Source organism: Podarcis liolepis, assembly GCF_965112155.1.
Source record: "Podarcis liolepis genome assembly, chromosome: 3".
Lineage (NCBI taxonomy): Eukaryota > Metazoa > Chordata > Lepidosauria > Squamata > Lacertidae > Podarcis > Podarcis liolepis.
In genome coordinates this window covers 111,100,372-111,105,646 of record NC_139557.1, presented here as the reverse complement: position 1 = coordinate 111,105,646, position 5,275 = coordinate 111,100,372, and the positions used below count along the sequence as shown (strand labels likewise).

The window sequence follows — 5,275 nt, the reverse complement described above, 5'->3', positions numbered from 1 at the left end:
ATGCATCTCTGTAGGGCATAGGAATTTGTTCATTATTTTTTTCAAAATAAAGTCCTGCCTCCCACAAGGTCTGAGGGACAATGGACCAGCCCCCTGCTGAAAAAGTTTGCTGACCCCTGGTATAGGGCATTTTATAAATTTAATTAATAATGATGATGATGATGATGATGTGTGACCCATTCGTATAATGAACACATTGAGGGAGCGGGCTGTACACCCCCTGGAAGGTTTCACAATGTATGCGCAATGCTGCCTGTTAATTATATATGCAACTTAACACACAGAGGACTGTTCTCTACCCTGTTTCCCCGAAAATAAGGCAGCGTCTTATATTAATTTTTGCTCCCAAAGATGTGTTAGGTCTTATTTTCAGGGGATGTCTTATTTTTCCATGAAGAAGAATACGGTACACATATTCCTGGGAGGCCTTATGTTCAGGGCAGCCTTATTATTGGGGAGATCTTATTTTCAGGGGATGCCTTATACTACAGTGAGAAGCAAAACTGGAAATAGGTCTTATTTTCGGGGGATGTCTTACTTTCAGGAAAACAGGGTATGTGTTCTGAAACCCTGGGAAATTAGAGTTCCAGAATACACAGAGAAACATCCTCTGCAGTGGAATAATGAGTGCATAGACAAGATGAAGAGAGTCTGCCATTGTAATGGTGGCTCCCTAAGTGTGTGGATAAGGTATGAAAAGGCCTGGGGCAGGGTTTTGCAACTTCTCTAAGTCAAAAGCCATATTCCCTTCTGGACGTGAGGCAGCACCAGTGAGGGGCGTGCCTGGAGGATAAAGGGTGTGGCCAAGGAAGAGGTTTTTTTTAAAAAAATAAAATAAAATAATGTTTATTAAACTATCAAAAACTTCAAAAATTTAAACATAAAATACAAAAACCAAAAAAAACTACAAAAATAGGAAAATACAAAACAAAACACATAGAAGTACACAATAAAAAACAGTTAACAGAATAAAAAAGAAGAAGAAACAGCAAAAGAGAAAGCAGGAAAAAATAAATAAATAGTATTCTCGTATCTTATACCTCATTCACTAGTTTCTTGATCTCCTCACACCTCCCTTTTTGTATTCCAGTTCAGATATTTAGTTCAGCAAGTCCTTACCCTCTATCATTCATCCTTACTCGACCTCTTGACCTATAATAAACATATATTTTCCACCATTGTCATCCATATTTACATATTCTTATTAATCTTTTAACTAACACCACTTATTTTCAATCCAACATCCCTTTAACATTCATTAATTTTAAAGTATTTCTGTAGGTAGTCTTTAAATTTTTTCCATTCTTCTTCCACCGCCTCTTCTCCCTGGTCTCGGATTCTGCCAGTCATTTCAGCCAATTCCATGTAGTCGATCACCTTCATCTGCCATTCTTCCAGAGTGGGTAAATCTTGTGTCTTCCAATACTTTGCAATGAGAATTCTTGCTGCTGTTGCAGCATACGTAAAAAAAGTTCTGTCCTTCTTTAACACCAATTGGCCAAGTGGCCAAGGAAGAGTTTTGGTGGGCTGATAGAGATGAGGGTTACCCATTGCTACAATTTGCTAAGAAGCAAGACAATTCTCTGCAGCCTTCATTAACATTCAGATCTGTGCAGACCAATTAGAGGGTTATGATCTAATCATTGATTATTCCCTCCTTTCTTTTTCTCACCAGCATTCCCAACAATGGATATGTATCACCGGATGAACTCCACCTAATGATATGATTTGTCATATAATGATCTGTGATTGATGTTATAGGGATTTCCTGCCCGCCACCTCGAATAAATAAATCTGACATTAGGCTCTTAGCGTAAGTCATGGATTTGCTTTCTTGTTCATTTATTTTAAGAAATATTGAGTTGATATATATATAGAGAGAGAGAGAGAGAGAGAAATTAACCAAAATGAATACTCTTAAAGTATGCAGATTTGAAAATTAATTTTGGATATATATAAAAGATGGAGATGGAATACCTCTCAACTGACCTGATTAAATTGGGACATCCCATTTTTTTTTTGGGGGGGGGGTTGTACCTCCTAAATGTTGTCAGAAGGTTCTTGAGGCAACAAGTGTCAAAATTCATTGAAGATGCATATTCTGAGAGAAAATACCTTTAGAAATCTGCACTTTTTAGAGAAGATACGATACAGTGATACCTTAGTTCTCAAACTTAATCCGTTCCAGAAGTCTGTTCCAAAACCTAAGCGTTCCAAAATCAAGGCACACTTTCCCATAGAAAGCAATGCAAAATGGATTCATCCATTCCAGACTTTTAAAAACAACCCCTAAAACAGCAATATAACATGAATTTTACTGTCTAACGATACCATTGATCCATAAAATGAAAGCAATAAACCATGTACTACAATCACACAATCAATCAATTAGCAGCTGAACTGGGTTCCACACCATCACAAAAACAAAACAAAAAGAGCCACAGAAACAAAAATGCAAAATAAATAGCAAAACCCGGCAGACCTCGGAATAACACTCAAAACGGAGCACGTTCAGCTTCCGAAAAAAGTTCGCAAACTGGAACACTTACTTCTGGGTTTGCAGTGTTTGAGTTCCAAGTTGTTTGAGAACCAAAGTACCACTATATATAAAAAATGCACATTTTAAGATGCATATAAATGTGAACCGTCACACACATAACAGTCACAGCAGACTAATGTGGAACTGATACAGAACAGACATTATGGGTAATTGCTCAAAAACATGACACATACTGTATATAGATTGACTCACCCACCCCTGCTCTAAGCACTGCTATTGGGCCACCAAACCACAGTTTCTATTTTCTGTCAGCCAATGTCATCACAGGAATTGAACTTTTACAGAGAACCGCCCTCTCCCTAGTCTCCTGGCTAATGGCCGATCTATCTAGTTTCCTAAAGGGGTTTTCACAAGGTGTTCAATGGTTTGGCAACAGCCTTGGAGGTCAATGAGTAGCTCTCCGCACAAACGTCTGCTTGTTTATCAGGTGATACATTTTGTTGGTTATTGATTTGACTCAGCTGCTTTTTATCACCCGGCAGAAATGCTGCACTGACATCAATAAGAAAAGAAGATGGGGGGGGGGGGGGGATGGGATGAAAAAAATAAACACACATTATTGACTTCTACAGAAACAGGGTTTAGCCTTTGCATTAGCGCTGCAGCATTTGATAATTGTGAATGAAGATGTTTCACTTTTGTGTGTCTGGATAACAGGAACGGAATTCTTCTGACCTGATGCCCTGAAACAACCAAAGAGAGCAAAATCCATTGCTTGTGAAAGTGGGTTGCTACAGAACATTAAGACAAAAATTAGGTTTTGCCAAAATGCTGTTACTCCTCCTGTAAAGAGGAATAGACAGAACTGGTCAATGAAAGATAACAGCTCCCATTGTTGTTGCTGTTCCATCAAAGATAATTAGGCAACGTACCAGAAACAATGAGAAGACACCCTGCCCACAACCTGGAAATCTAATGAAATAATAGCTTTACAAACCATCTGTAGGGCTATTTGCGGCAAAACAGAAGATCTGCAGCAATAATGGAGTCTCCTCTATTTCCAGTGTGGTGTAGTGGTTAAGAGCGGTAGACTCGTAATCTGGTGGACCGGGTTCGCGTCTCCGCTCCTCCACATGCAGCTGCTGGGTGACCGTGGGCTAGTCATACTTCTTTGAAGTCTCTTTTATATATATATAATAATAATATTTATTAGTTTTCCAACAAATTAAACACAACACTACAAAAAACCAAAAGAGAAAAAGCATACAACAATACAATGCAATACAGTGGTGCCTCGCAAGACCAAATTAATTCGTTCCGCAAGTTTTTTCTTCTTGCGAGTTTTTCGTCTTGCGAAGCACGGTTTCCCATAGGAATGCATTGAAAATCAATTAATGCGTTCCTAGGGAAACCGCCTTCAGACCAGGTCCAGGGACAGTCTGTCCCCCGACCTCTTCTGAAGGCTGGGGGGGGGGGACAAGGGCTTTTCTTCCCACTGCCAGCCTTCAGAAGGCTGTTCTGAAGGCTGGCGGTGGGAAGAAAAGCCCTTCTTCCCACCTCCCGCACTGCAAGCTCCAGGGACAGGAGGGCTTTGCTGCCGACCGCCAGCATTTTTAAAGCCCCTGCTGTCCCGGAGCGATTTTAAAATGCTGGCGGGCGGGAGCGAAGTCTCTGCTGTCCCGGGGAGATTTTAAAATGCTGGGGGTTGGCAGCGAACGCTTCGCTCCCGACCCCCAGCATTTTAAGATTGCCCGGGACAGCAGAGAAGTCTCTGCTGTCCCGGGGAGATTTTAAAATGCTGGGGGTCGGCAGCGAACGCTTCGCTCCCGACCCCCAGCATTTTAAGATCGCCCGGGACAGCAGAGAAGTCTCTGCTGTCCCAGGGAGATTTTAAAATGCTGGGGGTCGGCAGCGAACGCTTCGCTCCCGCCCGCCAGCATTTTAAGATCGCCCGGGGCAGCGGAGAAGTCTCCGCTGTCCCGGGAAGGCAGGCGGGGGGGAGCAAAGACTTTTGCCCCCCGCCGGCCTTCAGAAGAGGTCCAGGACCTCTTCTGAAGGCCGGCGGTGGGCCAAAGTCTTTGCTCCCGACCGCCAGCAATTTAAAACAGGTCCCCGGAGATTTCCCTATGGGCTTTCGTCTTGCGAAGCAAGCCCATAGGGAAATTCGTCTTGCGAAGCGCCTCCAAAACAGAAAACCCTTTCGTCTTGCGGGTTTTCCGTCTTGCGAGGCATTCGTCTTGCGGGGTACCACTGTACAAAAAACCCCCCAAAAAACCCACTAACATATATCTAACAAAACAAAACAAAAACCATTTAAAACACAATCCAATTTCAATATCTTATCTTTCTTTCACTAATCTTCACTTTCTTTCACTAATCTTCACTTTTCTTTCACACCTCGCTTTTTGTATTCCACTTCTATTAATTGTTTCAGCAATTCCTTTCCGTCTTCCTCTGTTTTCTATCCTATAATTATCTTAGCACATTCTAACCTTATTTTTCCCTTTAATGGTCTATTAATCTATCTATACTTAATTCCTTATAACATTTCTACTAAAGCCATATAACTTCATTCCAACATTTTTCTAACATTAATTAATTTTACATTATTTCTGTAAATAGTCTTTAAACTTTTTCCAGTCTTCTTCCACCGACTCTTCTCCCTGGTCTCGGATTCTGCCAGTCATTTCTGCCAATTCCATGTAGTCCATCAACTTCATCTGCCATTCTTCCCTGGTGGGTAAATCGTGTGTCTTCCAATATTTTGCGATGAGT

At 41.3% G+C, this 5,275-nt stretch overlaps 1 long non-coding RNA gene across 1 annotated transcript; it reads left to right on the top strand.

The window, feature by feature from the left end:
* Positions 1–577: 577 nt before the first annotated feature.
* LOC310704173 lies at positions 578–1,817 on the top strand. Its single transcript, XR_014524624.1, has 2 exons — positions 578–690; positions 1,676–1,817. It is a non-coding gene; the product is annotated as an uncharacterized lncRNA (long non-coding RNA).
* Positions 1,818–5,275: the final 3,458 nt, after the last annotated feature.